This window comes from Cibotium barometz, chromosome 60 (genome assembly GCF_041138505.1).
Source record: "Cibotium barometz isolate CiBa-2024 chromosome 60, ASM4113850v1, whole genome shotgun sequence".
NCBI classification, from domain to species: domain Eukaryota; kingdom Viridiplantae; phylum Streptophyta; class Polypodiopsida; order Cyatheales; family Cibotiaceae; genus Cibotium; species Cibotium barometz.
The window spans coordinates 2348521-2365012 of record NC_141105.1 but is presented as its reverse complement, the minus strand read 5'-3'; positions in this window follow the sequence as shown (position 1 = coordinate 2365012).

The following is a 16492-nucleotide window of genomic DNA, read 5'->3' as shown; positions in this document are numbered from 1 at the left end:
TCTTGGACGACGATGGATAGCCATAGTTTGATTGGGACTCGAGAACTGCTACCTTGTACGTAGCCTAAGAATAGGTAATCATTGTGATGTGACCAAAGAGGCTGAGCCCATGTAGTACTTCTTGGACAAGGGAATAAAGAGCATTAGCTTTGATATGTTGAGGCCATAGACTCTCAGGTGTAGACTTTGCCACCAATGGAAAAAAAAGAGCTCAATATTTTTAAGGTTCTGATCAAGTTAATAGCCGCATAGAGAGATGAACCCTTAGGTTTGGAAGAATCTAGAAAACTCTCTCGCTCTGCCAAGAAGAGCAAGAAATAAATCCTTAGTAGAGCAAAGGCTAAAAAAGAAGTTAAGGTTAGGAAAGCCAAGCTTCGTACTTGCTTCATCTCCGTTAACATGGCCCAAGAAATTGACCTAGAAGAGGAAGACTCGGAGGTGAAGCGTGCCAGCATGACCATAGAAATTGGTCTCAAATAAAACATAAGAGAGCTCGCTATAACCTAATGTCTCATGAGATAGCGTGAGATATCACAACCATCATTGACTCCCACAAAAGTGCAGGTGGAAGAAGTGAACTCGTTCCAGACCACATGTATAGGAGCTTTCACTACTATGTTTCACATTCGGAATAACACCTTGGGAAGGGAAGTTTTATATCATGCCTGTTGTACTTCTTGGATGAGGATGGATGGGCATAACTTGATTGGGACTGGAGGACATGGACCGATAATTGACCTAGTAGAGGAAAACTAGGAGGAGGTGAAGTGTGCCAGCCATGATCATAGAAATTGCTCTCAAATAAAACATGGGAGAGCTAGCCATAACCCAATGTCTCATGATCATAGAAATTGCTCTCAAATAAAACTTGGGAGATCTAGCTGTTTGGGACATCATAGCATAGCGAAGGCTACACTCCAACCCACATAGATTGTCAATCCGTGAATGCAACCCGGTTAGCGCATAGAGGCTATCCCGAATGGGAGAAGATTAGTTAACCACACACTAATGACTTCTAATCCTACTCAATCCTTCTTCAACAATCAAGCAATCAATCGTTGATTCCTTCTCAATCTAACATAATCAACGCATCAAGATTAGGCTACACTTAAGCACAAAAATGCAACTTATGCAAAGAATCTAACATGCAAAGAGCTATCACACAAGCCTCAACTACACATCATTTCATGCACAAAAACGCAAAAACGCCTAATCCACCTAGATTAGCAAGTGTGTAGACCACAACCTCATATCATTGAATACGTAGAGAATAGAGAGTACAAGATTGAAGCAAGAATGGAGATGGAGAGCCTTGGGAGAGCACATGAGAAGGAGCTATGGAGCAAGCTCTCTCTATGAGCCTCTCAACCAAATGACCAAAAGTCCCCCTTAGCTCTCAAATGAGCCACTTTTTATACAAAAACTCTAAAACTCTCAAAAGTTCCCATGTGGGATTATTGTCAAGCCCACTCCCACATTCATCTACAACTTGGAACTCTTTACAAGAGCCCTAAGTGTCTTTTTTGTTGCATCCTTGCATTGATCTACTCGTCATGTAGCACTCCCCCCTTCCTATTTTGCGCACGTCCTCGAGCGCAGTAGTAGCAAGAGCTGCAAAAAACAATGGATACAAGTAAAGTCTTTTATTAAAAAAAAGAAAAGAAAAGAAAAGAAAAGAAAAGAAAAACAGCAATGATAATTTCACACGTGAGCATACAAGTGCAAGGCTGATTAGAGTTTTAAAGAGTACTAAAATAGGTGAGTAAAGACTAGTCAAAGTGAGACTAAGTGGTAGATAGTGCTATGTAAAGGCAAGTGTGCTTGCACACCACAGGTTATGACCGCAGTCTCAATGTCCTACAAGTATTTAAGTTATGCCTAAGTGGCAAACCTACTCCTAAATATGAGCAAAGGTGATTGGATCTCTTTTTGTTTTGTTGTTGTTTTTTTTTTAAATTTTTTTTTAACTTTTTGATGTGTGTGTAGAGGATGATAAAGATTAAGGTTTCATCCCAATGAGACACAAGCAATGGCCAAGAGACCTCCGCCAAGAGAATCTAAAGGCCACTAAGTATCTCAAAGGCGACAGAACCTTTTCTTTCTTTTTGTCTTAAAGGAGTACCCCATGAAGATGAGGGCATCGGTCTCGAGGGCCCATAATGTACCCCAGAGTCCTACCAACATCTATCAAGGCGATAGATTCCTTGAAGGTCTTTTTCTGAAGTTTTTAGACATCAGTGTCACCCCATGGAAACCAAGGCATCGGCCCCAAGGTGCTAAGACAACCCCAGGTCCTACCAAGCATTCCACATGGCTGTAGACACGTCATGTCTCGATTCACTTTATATACATTTTTTTAGGGTATATTTTCGTAAAATTTTTTTTTATTAATCCTAGCACCTAGCTCATACCTAAGAGGTAGCTACCACTAGGGATAACTAATATACCTTGAGAGCATAAGAACTTGGCATACTCCATTGGTATATATCCTACACTGTCTTCAAATAGAATTACCTTCTACTAAGTCCTCTAAGTGCTAGAAATCACTCACCACATTTTAACAACTAATTAAAAACTTAAACCAGCCAACATTGTGTGAACATGCAAACCATATATCCAAAAGATAAAAACACATAAAGAACAAAAGATTATGATTTGAATACACTTGTTGTAGTGCCCGTTGATGTTGTTCGTTTGCAGTGATGCATTGCTGATTTTGTGCAGATTGCTCCTCCTTGGTCTTTGTAGCATGTCTCCCCTCTTCCTAATTTGTGTGCATGGTAGGTGGACTGTTGGGGCGTGTTTGATGCTCTTGTTTAGCGGAGATCTCTGTAAAATTTTTATTAACAAACAAGAAAAGAAAAGAAAGGAATAAAATTTGCTATTGGTGCCAATCACCGAATATAGCCGAGGGGAAAAAAACCCAGTGGGAGAAAAGTGCCCTGGCTTGTCGATCTTATTGTAGAGTCGCTGAGCTTACCCTTGCGCTGGTGGTGGATCCGTGTCCACTTCTGCTGGAAAGATGGTATCAATTTCCTCAGGTTGCAGGGACAACTCTTCACAAAAACCGGCCTCTGGAGAAGGTGGTAGAGGAAGGAGTGCTTCCTCGCTAAAATATGGCATTGGTTCTATGGGAAGGTTAAGCAGACAATTTCTTTTTCACTGCATATATCATGGACAACCCTTCTCTTTCTGTTGTGGTATAATTCTTCTCAGCATTGTTCAACTGTCTAGCATATGAGATTGGGAAATCCTTATTATGTTCTCCCGATTGAGCCAAAATACATCCAATTGCAAAGTTTGAAGCATCAATATGGACATGAAAGATTTGGTTCCAATCTGGTGCCCGTAAGATGGGTGTAGTCACTAATGCTTGCTTCAACTTTTCAAAGGATTCCTCACACTCATCAGTCCAATTAAACTTTACAAGAAGAGCATATAATGGTCTGGCTAGGACAACGTACATGTAGATGAATATACGGTAATAGCCACAATGTCCCATGAATGCTTGTACCCCTTTAGGGTTCATAGGCCGAGGTAATGAGACAATGACATCAATTTTATCCATATCAGTTGAAATCCCATTGCGAGAAACAATATGGCCCAAGATTTTCCCTTGTCTTACCATGAATTTGCACTTGTCAGGATTCAAGCATATACGATAAAGTTGACACTTTTGAAACACAAGTCTGAGGTGTTCTATATGATCATCATGCTCTTGTGAGTGACCACGTAAATCATCCATGAAGATCTCAAGAAATTGCCTAAGGTACTCCTTGAATACATGACTCATTAACCGCTGAAAGGTTGCTGGTGCATTTGTTAGACCAAATGGCATAACACGATAGGCAAAGATGCCATCTTCAGTAGCAAAGGCTGTCTTGTGTTGATCCTTTGGATCAATTGACACTTGATTGTAACCGGAGAATCCATCCAAGAAACTATATGCCTTTTTCCCTGCAACTCGTTCCAGAACATGATCCGTGATTGGAAGTGGGTAATGATCACGCATAGTAGCTGCATTTACCTTCTTGAGGTTTACACATACTCGAAGTTTTCCATTTTTCTTGGGCACCACTACAATAGGGGAGACCCATTCAGTGTGTTCAATCTCATAGATAAATTCTGCCTCTAAGAGCTTGTCTATTTCTTCCTTTATCTTCCGTGCAAAATTTTCATTGTAAGTATAAGGACGTTGCTTGGAAGGCTTTGCATCCTCTCGCAATGGAATTGTATGCTGACATATGCTTGGATCAACTCCTTTGAGGTCTTTATAACTCCAAGAAAAAACATCGCGATACTCCTTTATTGTTTGAATTAATAACTTCTCCTCATCTAAGGACAAGTCTGTGGCAATCCACACATAGCGAGGCTCTTCTCCTGGCTTAGCAATATCAATCTTTTTTGCATCTTCTGGACCATCATATGAAACCCCTGGCACGCTTGGTTTTTGTCGCATGGGCTGTTGAAGAACAATCTTCCGATCTTGAAGAGTGTATTGTGTGAAGTTAGGGGGAACATTGAGACCCTGTTCTTGTCCACTTGAGTCTTCACTCATTGAAGACCATGCGGTTTTGAGCTCTCCTTTGCCATCTTGCATCGGATTTTTTTGTTCAACCGTTGTCTTTGCACTTCCGACACTCTCTTTTGAATCGGTTTTAGACTTGAGTTTTGGTTTTTGTTTCTTCGGTTTTTTACAATTTTTGCTAACAGTTTTTAGCTTTTCTCCTGCCTGGAATCCATCTGATCGTTTTACTTGGTCTTTGATACTATCTTGTGCTTGGACATAGTATAGATATCCGTTCTTTCCTGAGAAGTGAGGTGGTGGTCGAGAGTGTTCACTCTTAGACTCCTCCTTTTCTTTTTGTAGTCTCTCACCTCGTTCCCTCTCATCTTGTTTACGGATTCTCTTATGGCTCTTACAGCATTTACGTTTAGGTCGGCTTCGAGGGATCTCTACTTGAACCTCCCTTCCTCTCAAGAGTAGGCGTGCCTTTCCTAACTCTTCCTCAGGGATTATCGCATTATTATCAAAATCAGAGTCCCATCCGTCTTCCTTATCAGCATCATTAGCAGATTCGAGTGTTAAATCCTCCACTGAGACTTTCTCGACATGTAGAGCTGTTGTGGATGCATTCCTATAGTACAAATCATCTAGAAGGTCACGTGGTTGTACCATTCGTATAGGAATAATATCATATCCATCTGAGTCACAAAATTGAATTGGCTTAGGTAAAGCACATGTCGATAATGTTGCAAGGACATGACTCCATTCTAGTGGATCAATTAAATGCTCAGGGAAGGGTTGTGGAATGTATGCCTCATCCGATTACCCTTAAGTCTCTCAGTGTTGAAATCCCTACATGAGGCTTCACACATCCACAAATCTTCTCGCCCATCTGACAATGTAACTCTTGAGCCCTCCGATGAAGCAGAGTCAAACTCATCTATTGGAGACCTTGTTACATCACGATATGAGTGATTCTTTAGGTTGACTCTTGTGATGACAGAATCATGTCGGAGGTACAAATAATTGTATCCCCAATCTTAAATCATTTGAAATTGTCGCATGAATGGTCTACCCAATATCACTTCATAGTTTGGATGTTTTCCAAAATCCACTACTGCAAAGGTGTGCTCATATTCAATCCCACATGTGGTGACCAATATGTTCTCAAGCATCCCAAGGGGATGTTCTAAGCTTCCATCTGCTAGCTGCAAGCGCATCCTGGTACTCCTAATAGCTGGTTTGCCCCACTTTTCCCAAATGGACCTTGTCACAATGCCCACCCCTGCACCACTATCAAGTATTGCAGTTGAAGCTACTTTTCGCACTTCTAATGGGAGGGTAGCATTTCCTTGATCGTCCTCACAAAATTTTCCTACTTTGTTGATCGGAACTGGCAAAACATGCTTTGTCTCAGGGTGTATAGTACACTCATGGTGACCCTTTTGTAGCAATACCTGCTCTGACAAACATGTCGCAATATCATTCCACAACTCAGGTCGAAGCTTTATCAAATCAAGCAAAGGTAAGGTACAAGCCACTGGTGCTGACAAAATAGCTTGCACGATACCCATATCCATCTCCTTTGTCAACCTTTTATGCATGGAGGGTATCCTCAAGGTTTGAGAACAGTTCTCATATTCTCCCAAATATGATGGTAAGGTTTTCATTGTATGCTTACTTCTAGGAGAAACAATTGTTTGAACTTCCTCCTGGATGTTTGGGCGTCTAAAGTTGTTTTCCGTGCCCCTGGTAAAATCCACCTCAGAGAATGGAGGTGAACTAGTAGAGGACATATTCTCATTAACTTTCTCATGAACTGCTGCCCACATCTCATTTGCCATGTCCTCGTTAGCATCAATAACTTCATCATTGCATGGGAAGACAAGGCTAGGTGGTGGCAGAATACCTCCTTTCAATTGGGTGTCAATTGGTGCAGACCTCTCGCTATGAGCTTGTGAGATGAGCTCACTTCTCATTTCCCGACTTGATGACACTTCTGGTATGGTTTCTAATGTTGGCTTCAAAGAGGTTGGGCCCCGAGGAATAGGTGGTGGTGGTCCCTCAAGTATTGACTGAGCTTCCCTAATGAGTTGCTGATGTACAGCTAGATTGATCTTCTCCTCACGAGGGTTTGGGTATTCTTGAAGCTTCTTGGGTAGCTCAGATAAAGCTGCAATGCGACTTCTATGAGCATCAATGATGGCATCTAAAGTCTCATTCACTTTATCCACAAAAACAGAACCCCCAGAACTATCCTCGGTCGTACTAGTCTCATCTTGTTTAGCACTAGGCCCAGGTTGAGGTTGATGCTCCTCATGCACTTCTCGGGATGTAAAAGTTTGATCCTTCCTGTTTTGTTTAGAGGCTTCTTGAGAACTAGTGGATGCACTTTTAGTTTGCTTGTTTCGGTTCTTTTTCCTCCTAGTGGTCTTTTTTCTATTGGACTGTAGGGTCTTGTCCACTAGATTTGCCTTCGCATCCCTAGTTCGAGGTGTCTCATGAGTCTGTATTTCGGCATTTCGTGTCTGTGATCTAGTCATGACTCTAAGTGGCACGACATCCTCATTCTCAGATGAAGGTGGTGATGGAACTACCCCCCCTACAAGGTTGAGTGAGACCTTTGGTTGAGAGGTGCCTTCCTCATGTGGTTTCAGCAAACAATCCTTTGGGAAGTGTTCTACACAACACCCTAGACAATATCTTTCAATTGGTGGAAACTATTGTACTGTTGTATTGGATCAAGATGCTTGCCTTGAGCGATGTGGACAATCACGAGCCCAATGGGGTTCTCCGCACTCATAACAGGGGCCCATTGGTTTGGCTTCTACTTTCCTTTGCTGCCATTGACCTGAGGGGCCTGGAGTCCTAGGTTGGTAGCCGCCTAGCAACATCAAAGAGTTTTGTTCCCCTGGTTGAGTCTCTAGTGCTTGGCTTGGGTATGCGGGACTTTCAAAGAGATTTTCCTTGGATGAATATGATGCATATTCCTCCTCCACATAGCCTGGGTTTACCAAGTCTCTATACATATTTGAATTGTCATAGTCAACAACCCTCACAGGAACAGTCCCAGGAGCAGGAGGTTGAGCTCCAAGAACAGGTCGGGCTTGCTCTTGTGCCATCGGTGGCTTACGTTCAAAATTAGTATACTGTTGATACATTTGTGGAGTCACTCCACCCCTTGGCTGCTCACACTCCTGTCTCATTCTTGCAATGCGAGTACATTCCTGTGTGGTATGGGTAAAGTTCCAAGCACAGGCTTGGCACCACTTTTTTGTGGGTTGGTTTGTGACTAGAGGAGAAAAGGTATTACATTCCTCGGTTTTATGGTTACCGCCACATGCTCCACAAAGATGAGGACCTATAGGAAGTACACTCCTCATTCTCTGCTGCTGTTGTTGTGGCTGCATGGGTGGGCGATAGGTCTGTCCCAATCTCCTTAGTACTAGGTTAGCTATCTGGTCTGGATTTACTAGCGCGCTAGACCCTGAACTTTGGTCATCTCCCCATTGATCTCTAGGTTTCACCTCAGGGCTAGAACCATCTTGGAATTTGAAGTTATCGGTGAAATCCATAGCATCATGGCAACATTCATTGAAATTTGTATGCTTCTTTGCATAGAGATGTGTATGCAGTGTTGAATTTTTGAGTCCTTTTAAGAAGAGAGAAATTAATCGACTTTGGGCGGGCTTCTCATCTTCTGGGCAACGATTAATGTACTGCTTCATTCTATTTACACAGTCTCTAACACTCTCAGTCTCGCCTTGCTTGAAAGAGTAGATGTTTGCTACCGTGTCATGTTGAATCCCCATCAAGGAAAAAGCAGCAATGAATCTCTCTTCCAAAACTCGTAAAGAAGATTTGTCTGAAGCCTCTAATGCCTGAAACCAAGCAAGGGCCTTTCCCTCAAGAGTAAGCCCAATTTGAGTATGCTTGTCAGCCACTTGCTCAGCTTGAACTGCTTGCCTAAATTCTGCTACATGGTCGTATGGATCTCCCGATCCTTCATACTTCTTTACCAGTTTCTGAAGAGTTGATGGCCTTACTTGTCTTGAATACTCATCATAGGGCCTACGGCCTCTCACTCTCAGTGGGAATTGTTCCTCTCTTTGGTAAGATGGTCCACATGCATCCCAAATTGGTGTGGGTCCCCTATTACCAGCCTCACCAAACCCCTCCAAAGATCTTATCACCCGTATTTCAGGAGGTGCATTTATGGGAGGCCGAGTTGGCTCCCCTACCCTCCGATTGTTATAGTGAGAAAAATGTTGTTGTGGTGTGATCTGTGGTCGCACTTTTGGTGTAGGACAATATCTTGGTGCTAGAGTTGGGCTACTTGCAGTGGTCCACTTTGATGTGGAGGGTCCCTCTCTAGTGAACTCTCGTAGGGGAGGAGCAACAGTTTCTCCAAGAAAGGCTGTCTCTCCTGGTTTGGCTGTATTTGTTGAGAACACTTCCATGAATAATGGTTGTCCTTTCCATGTGAGCTCCCGATCTCCTTCCAATCTAAGGTTCGGTATTCATTGGCCCATTTATCAATTATTCGGTTCATGTGTCCTGCAAGCTTCTCAACTACCACCACCAGTGTTAGAGGAAGATCTAGCTTTGGCATTCTAGCTGTGGCATAATATCCCTCTAAAGAGTCCTTATAGACCTCTTGAAGTGGGTCATCCTGTAAGACCTTTGTCACTGGAATTTGTCGTACAAACTCCCATTGGTTCTCAGCCCCCTGATTCATTTTGTTCTTGCCTTTCCTATCCCTTTCCAAATTTAGATCTACAAGAAGTAAATCATCTATGGATGGTTTTGAGGACTGGGCATTGGATGGTCCAGGCATGTCCGGCTCAATGAGCCAGTCATCTCTAGACTCCCTTGCTTTGGAAAGCTTTGATAAGTCTAAGAACTCGGTTTTATAGAGCTCCCCTAATTTGTCTACATTTTCTGGATGGGATGTGACTTCGTAGCGAACACCATCTCCACCCATGTACATGTTACCCTGGTCATTGACTAGAGGTGCTCTATCAAGTTCTGAGAAAATGTCTGCGATCTTAACAAGATACCGTTGTTGTGGATCCCTAAAGATCTCAGCTCCTTGAGCATTCGTGTAGACATATTGGAGTCTCACATTGAGTGTTAACCCCATAGTGTCGGCTTCAAATGGATTAAAAGATCTTGTGGGTGTCCTATTTGGGGCTAAGGGATGACTATTTGACGGCCCTAGATTGTCCATGGACAATGAGCTAGTTGTTCTGGAAAAGGTATCAGATTGGGATTCGGAAAAGGTTTCAGCAATATCTGCCAAATTTCCTACTGATTGGGTCCCACTTTCCTGCGTAGGTACTCTAGAAGGAGCCCTAGGCCCTATGGCAGAGTCTATAAGACGTCCCGATCGCAAGTGCATAAGGTCAAATTTTTTTGGTTTTTTATGTGTTTTTTTCTTTTTTGTTTTGTTTTTATTTTTGTTTTTTTATTTTTTATATAAATATAAATATATATATATGTATGTATGTATATATATATATATATTTTTTACCCTACCTAATCACTAAATGCAACTAAAATGAGTATGTGTATACCTATCTTTTTTTTTTGAATTTTTTTTAAAATGATTTTATGTTTTTACTTTTTTTTTCTTTTCCTAATTACAAAAAATATGAATTATGCTAAAAAAATACTAATTATGCACAAAATTACGAAAATTTAAAACAATGCAAATTACTCTAATTATGCAAAAAATTACAAAAATGAAAAACATGAAACATTACAGAATATGCAAAGAATATGGACTCCTAAAAAAAACAAATAATTTACAGAATTTCTTTTTTTTTCTTTTCTTTTTCTTTTTTTTAAACTAATAAATTTCGTACTAATTACACAAAAATATGAATTATGCTAAAAAAAATACTAATGATGCACAAAATTACAAAAAATCTAAAAAAATGCAAGCTACTTTAATTATGCAAAATTTTGCAAAAATTTAAAAAATGAAAAATGGATTCAAAATACAAACACAAAAATTGTTTTTTTCTTTCTTTTTTTTCCCCCGCTTTTCTCTCTTTTTTTAAAAAAAAATTTATATTTTTTTATTGTTTTGTTGTTTTTTTATTACTATATTTTTTTAAAAAATAAAAATAAAAAACATGAAAAATTAATTAAAAAAATAAAAAATAAGAAATAAAATTTAAAAAGGAACTAACCTTATCAGCTCGCTCCTCGCCTCGCCGGATTTCTCGCTGCCCCCACACGTTGCCCACTTGCTCCAGCCCGACGCCAGCTGCTCTCTTCAATTGAGCGCGTCTTCGTTCACCACCTCCTCCGCCGGCCTTCGCTCCCAACTCCACGCAGCCGATGCTTGCTTTGCTTGCGCCCGCCTTTAGCTTCCAACTCCATGCAGTCCACACGCAGATCTCCTCACCGCCCTACTGCCAACGCCTTCTTCTCGTCTTGCTTCTGCCAGCCGTCGCCTGCTTGCACCTACAGCCAGCCTTCACAACTCCACGTAGCGTGGAGCCTCCTCTGTCGGCCTGCCTTCGCTTTGACTTGCCTGCCTTCACGCCTCCACATGCTTTGCTTGCGCCTACTGGTGCTTCAGTCGCCTTCACTCCACGCTGCTGTCCACTCTCTGAGGTGCCTTCTAGCCTCCACGCCTCCCACTTCGACGCAGCTACACGCCTCCAACTTCTTCAGCTGCCTCCACCTCACGCTGTCGGCCCAGTCAGCTTATACACAGCTACCGCCCACCTACGGCAACACCTTCAGCCGCCTCCACTCCACGCTGTCGACAGCCTGCACTTCGACCTCCTCTTTTGCTGCGCCCGATGAAGACGCCCCCCACAGCGCCTCTCCAAGCTGCGCCTCCTTCAGTGTATATTTTTTTTTCTTTTTTTTAAAAAAGCCACCTCCAACACTTCCCACCTACCTCTCGCCAGCCACGTCAAAAAATACAAAAACAGAAAGCACTTAAACCTAATAATTGGCAGGATTACTCTACCGCAATGGGGTTTTAATTTTTTTGCTTCTAATCAAAAAACAGAAAACACACAAGGCGCCCTTGAGATCCCACACTCAATGCCCTTGCAAACTCTACTCTAATCTACCCTAATCCACGATTTTGCAATCAATGGAGCACTTAGTAAGAAGTAATGGTTAACACCCTTCACTAACTTAGGTGTGCGTTCCCCGGCAGCGGCGCCATTGTTTGGGACATCATAGCATAGCGGAGGCTACACTCCAACCCAAAGAGATTGTCAATCCGTGAATGCAACCCGGTTAGCGCATAGAGGCTATCCTGAATGGGAGAAGATTAGTTAACCACACACTAATGACTTCTAATCCTACTCAATCCTTCTTCAACAATCAAGCAATCAATCGTTGATTCCTTTTCAATCTAACATAATCAACGCATCAAGATTAGGCTACACTTAAGCACAAAAATGCAACTTATGCAAAGAATCTAACATGCAAAGAGCTTTCACACAAGCCTCAACTACACATCATTTCATGCACAAAAACGCAAAAACGCCTAATCCACCTAGATTGGCAAGTGTGTAGACCACAACCTCATATCATTGAATACGTAGAGAATAGAGAGTACAAGATTGAAGCAAGAATGGAGATGGAGAGCCTTGGGAGAGCACATGAGAAGGAGCTATGGAGCAAGCTCTCTCTATGAGCCTCTCAACCAAATGACCAAAAGTCCCCCTTAGCTCTCAAATGAGCCACTTTTTATACAAAAACTCTAAAACTCTCAAAAGTTCCCATGTGGGATTATTGTCAAGCCCACTCCCACATTCATCTACAACTTGGAACTCTTTACAAGAGCCCTAAGTGTCTTTTTTGTTGCATCCTTGCATTGATCTTCACTCGTCACGCAACACTAGCCATAACCTAATGTCTCATGATCATAGAAATTGCTCTCAAATAAAACATGGGAGAGCTAGCCAACCTAATGTCTCATGAGATAGTGTGAGATACAACAACCATCATTGACTCCCACAAGAGTGCAAGCGGAAGGAGTGAACTCGTTCTTCCAAACCACATGCATAGGAGCTTTCACTACTATGTTTCACATTGGGAATAGCCCCTTGGAAGGAATGTTTTTTATCATGCCTGTAGTTCTTCTTGGACGAGGATGGATGGGCATAATTTGATTAGGACTCAAGAACTACTACCTTGTGAGTTGCCTTAGGATATCAGTAATCATTCTGATGTGACCAACGAGGAGCCCATGTAGTACTTCTTGGATGAGGGAATGAAGAGCATTAGCTTTGATATGTTGAGGCCATAGACTCTCATGTGGACTTTTGCCACACCAATGGAAAAGAGAGCTCAATATTTTTCAGGTTTTGATCAAGTTAATGGCCACATAGTGATCTGAACCCTTAGGTTTGGAAGAATCTAGAAAACTCTCTCACTCTGCCAAGAAGAGCAGTAGATAAATCTTTAGCAAAGGCTAAAAAAGAAGTTAAGGCTAGCAAAGCCAGGCTTCGTAATTGCTCCACCTCCGTTAGCATGGCCCAAGTAATTAACCTAGAAGAGGAAGACTGGGAGGTGAAGTGTGCCAGAATATGGTTTTGCATGGCCATAGAAATTGGTCTCAAATAAAACATGAGAGAGCTAGCCATAACCTAATGTCTCATGAGACAATGTGAGATACAACAACCATCATTAACTCCCACAAAAGTGCAGTAGGAAGGAGTGAACTCGTTCCAAACCACATACATAGGAGGAGCTTTCACTACTATGTTTCACATTGGGAATAACTCCTTGGAAGGGAAGTTTTACATCATGCCTACAGTACTTCTTGGACGAGGATGGATGGGCATAATTTGATTGGGACACTCGAGAGCTACTACCTTGTAAGTAGCCTTGGGATATTGATAATCATTCTGCTGATGTGACAAAAAAGGAGTCCATGTAGTACTTCTTGGATGAGGGAATGAAGACAATGCATTAGCTTTGATATGTTGAGGCCATAGACTCTCATGTGTGGACTTTTTCCACCAATGGAAAAGAGAGCTCAATATCTTTAAGGTTCTGATCAAGTTAATGGCCACATAGCGAGATGAACCCTTATGTCTAGAAGAATCTAGAAAACTCTATCGCTCTGCCAAAGAAGAGCAATAAGTAAATCCTTAGTAGAAAAGGCTAAAAAAGAAGTTAAGGCTAGGCAAGCCAAGCTTTGTAATTGTTCCATCTCCGTTAACATGGCCCAAGTAATTGACCTAGAAGAGGAGGACTGGGAGGTGAAATGTGTAGACTATGGTTTTACATGACCATAGAAATTGGTCTCAAATAAAACATGGGAGAGCTAGCCATAACCTAATGTCTCATGAGACAGTGTGAGATACAACAGCCATCATTGACTCCCACAAAAGTGCAGGTGGAAGGAGTGAGCTCGTTCCAAACCACATGCATGGGAGCTTTCAGTACTATATGTTTCACGTCGCGAATAACCACTTAGAAGGGAAGTTTTATATCATCCTTGTAGTTCTTCTTGGAGACAAGAATGGACGGCCATAATTTGATTGGGACTCAAGAACTGCTACCTTGTAAAAAGTAGCCTTGGGATAGGTAATCATTGTGTGATGTGACAAAAGAGGACTTCTTGGACGAGGGAATGAAGACCATTAGCTTTGATATTTGCCACACCAATGAAAAAAAGAGCTCAATATTTTTTAGGTTCTGATCAAGTTAATGGCCACATAGTGATCTGAACCCTTAGGTTTGGAAGAATCTAGAAAACTCTCTCACTTTGCCAAGAAGAGCAGTAAATAAATCTTTAGCAAAGGCTAAAAAAGAAGTTAAGGCTAGCAAAGCCAGGCTTCGTAATTGCTCCACCTCCGTTAGCATGGCCCAAGTAATTAACCTAGAAGAGGAAGACTGGGAGGTGAAGTGTGCCAGAATATGGTTTTGCATGACCATAGAAATTGGTCTCAAATAAAACATGAGAGAGCTAGCCATAACCTAATGTCTAATGAGACAATGTGAGATACAACAACCATCATTAACTCCCACAAAAGTGCAGTAGGAAGGAGTGAACTCGTTCCAAACCTTATACATAGGAGGAGCTTTCACTACTATGTATCACATTGGGAATAACTCCTTGGAAGGGAAGTTTACATCATGCCTTTAGTACTTCTTGGATGAGGATGGATGGGCATAATTTGATTGGGACACTCAAGAATTGCTACCTTGTAATAAGTAGCCTTGGGATATCGGTAATCATTCTACTGATGTGACCAAAGAGGAGCCCATGTAGTACTTCTTGGACGAGGGAATGAAGACAATGCATTAGCTTTGATATGTTGAGGCCATAGACTCTCATGTGTGGACTTTTGCCACCGATGGAAAAGAGAGCTCAATATTTTTAAGGTTCTGATCAAGTTAATGGCCACATAGCGAGATGAACCCTTATGTCTGGAAGAATCTAGAAAAGTCTATCGCTCTGCCAAGAAGAGCAATAAGTAAATCCTTAGTAGCAAAGGCTAAAAAAGAAGTTAAGGCTAGGCAAGCCAAGCTTCGTAATTGTTCCATCTCCGTTAACATGGCTCAAGTAATTGACCTAGAAAAGGAGGACTGGGAGGTGAAAAATGCAGACTATGGTTTTGCATGATCATAGAAATCGGTCTCAAATAAAACATGGGAGAGCTAGCTATCAGGCATTTTTCTGAGAGGTATTTTGGGCTTATGTACATACGTGTGCATGGTAGGTGTGAAGGTTTTGCTTTTGAGGTCGTTGTGGCAGGTGTTCAGGGTGGATGGATTTGGTTTTGGGCTTGTGCAGGCCTGTCCGGAACGTAGCTGCTGGAGGTGGTATCAGCTGTTCGATGGCTTTGAATGTGTGCGCATCCAAGAATATAAAGTGGGCACTGGAAGCTGCATTTGAAAGAGGTGTGTGGAAAGCGGGGGGAGCAATTATTGATGTGGCCAAGGTAGCCTTGAGCTTTGGTGTGGAGAGAGTGATGGTGGCCATCACATTGGGCTTAAAACAAAATATAATAAAATACATTAATGTGGCCAAAAAAGCATAGCCACATGGCTGTTTGTGCTGCTGCCAGCAAAGGGCTGCTGCTAGCAAAGGGCCTCTGGAAGTTGGCCAACACATGAAGCGAAGAGCTGGCAAGTGTCGCAGCTGCAAACAGATAAAAGAGACCGTTGCCTTGTTTTGTTTTGGGGGCTCTCGGGCGCAGCTCTGCGCGTATATGTAGAGGAGAAACCCTGGTTGATAAAGCGGCACTGGGGCATGTGTAGCTACAGGTACAGGAGAGAGAAGAGAGGTGGTGTGGCTGGGCGTGGCCGGAAGTGCAGCTAAGGCACAGACAGGGCCGTTGTGTAAAGACGGGGGCCTCCCTTGTGAAGTGTAGAGACGTGTAAGTGGAAGCAGTGGGGCTGGCGTGGCTGAAGCGCAAGGTGTGAGCTGAAGGAGGGAAGCGTAGACGAGAACGTCCTTGGTGACTGAGTGGCGGCGGCTGGTGTAGCGACAGGGAGCCGACTGAAGACGCCGACGGGCTGGCAAAGAGCAAAGGAAACATGGGTGAGTGCCTTTGAGATGTTGGCACAACAGAGGTGCAGCTGGATGGAAGCAAAGGGGATAGGCAAAGGGTGCTCGGCAATATAATCACTTATAAAAATCAAGATGGACTCTCATTGAAGATCAGCAAGATCAACCAACAGATTCATAAAAAGAGCCATGGACTCATCCATTGAAGACCAGCAAGATCAATCAACCAGATCCATGCCCGGGTTTCACAAAACAACTCTTACTCCTTGTTCCAATATCTTCCACGACGCACGTGTGGGTATCTTCGGCGACCCACAGCCCGAGCACCGTATGGTCAGCACCCTCTAGGATCCTTCGCAGGTGACCTAGCGCTTCACTCATAGGCCGCTTCCTTGGTCCCTCATCCACCGTACCGGAAGCTCACCATTTAAATCGAACCGAGGCTGGCAAGACCTCGATCGACCTTGCTACGCGAGACGTCC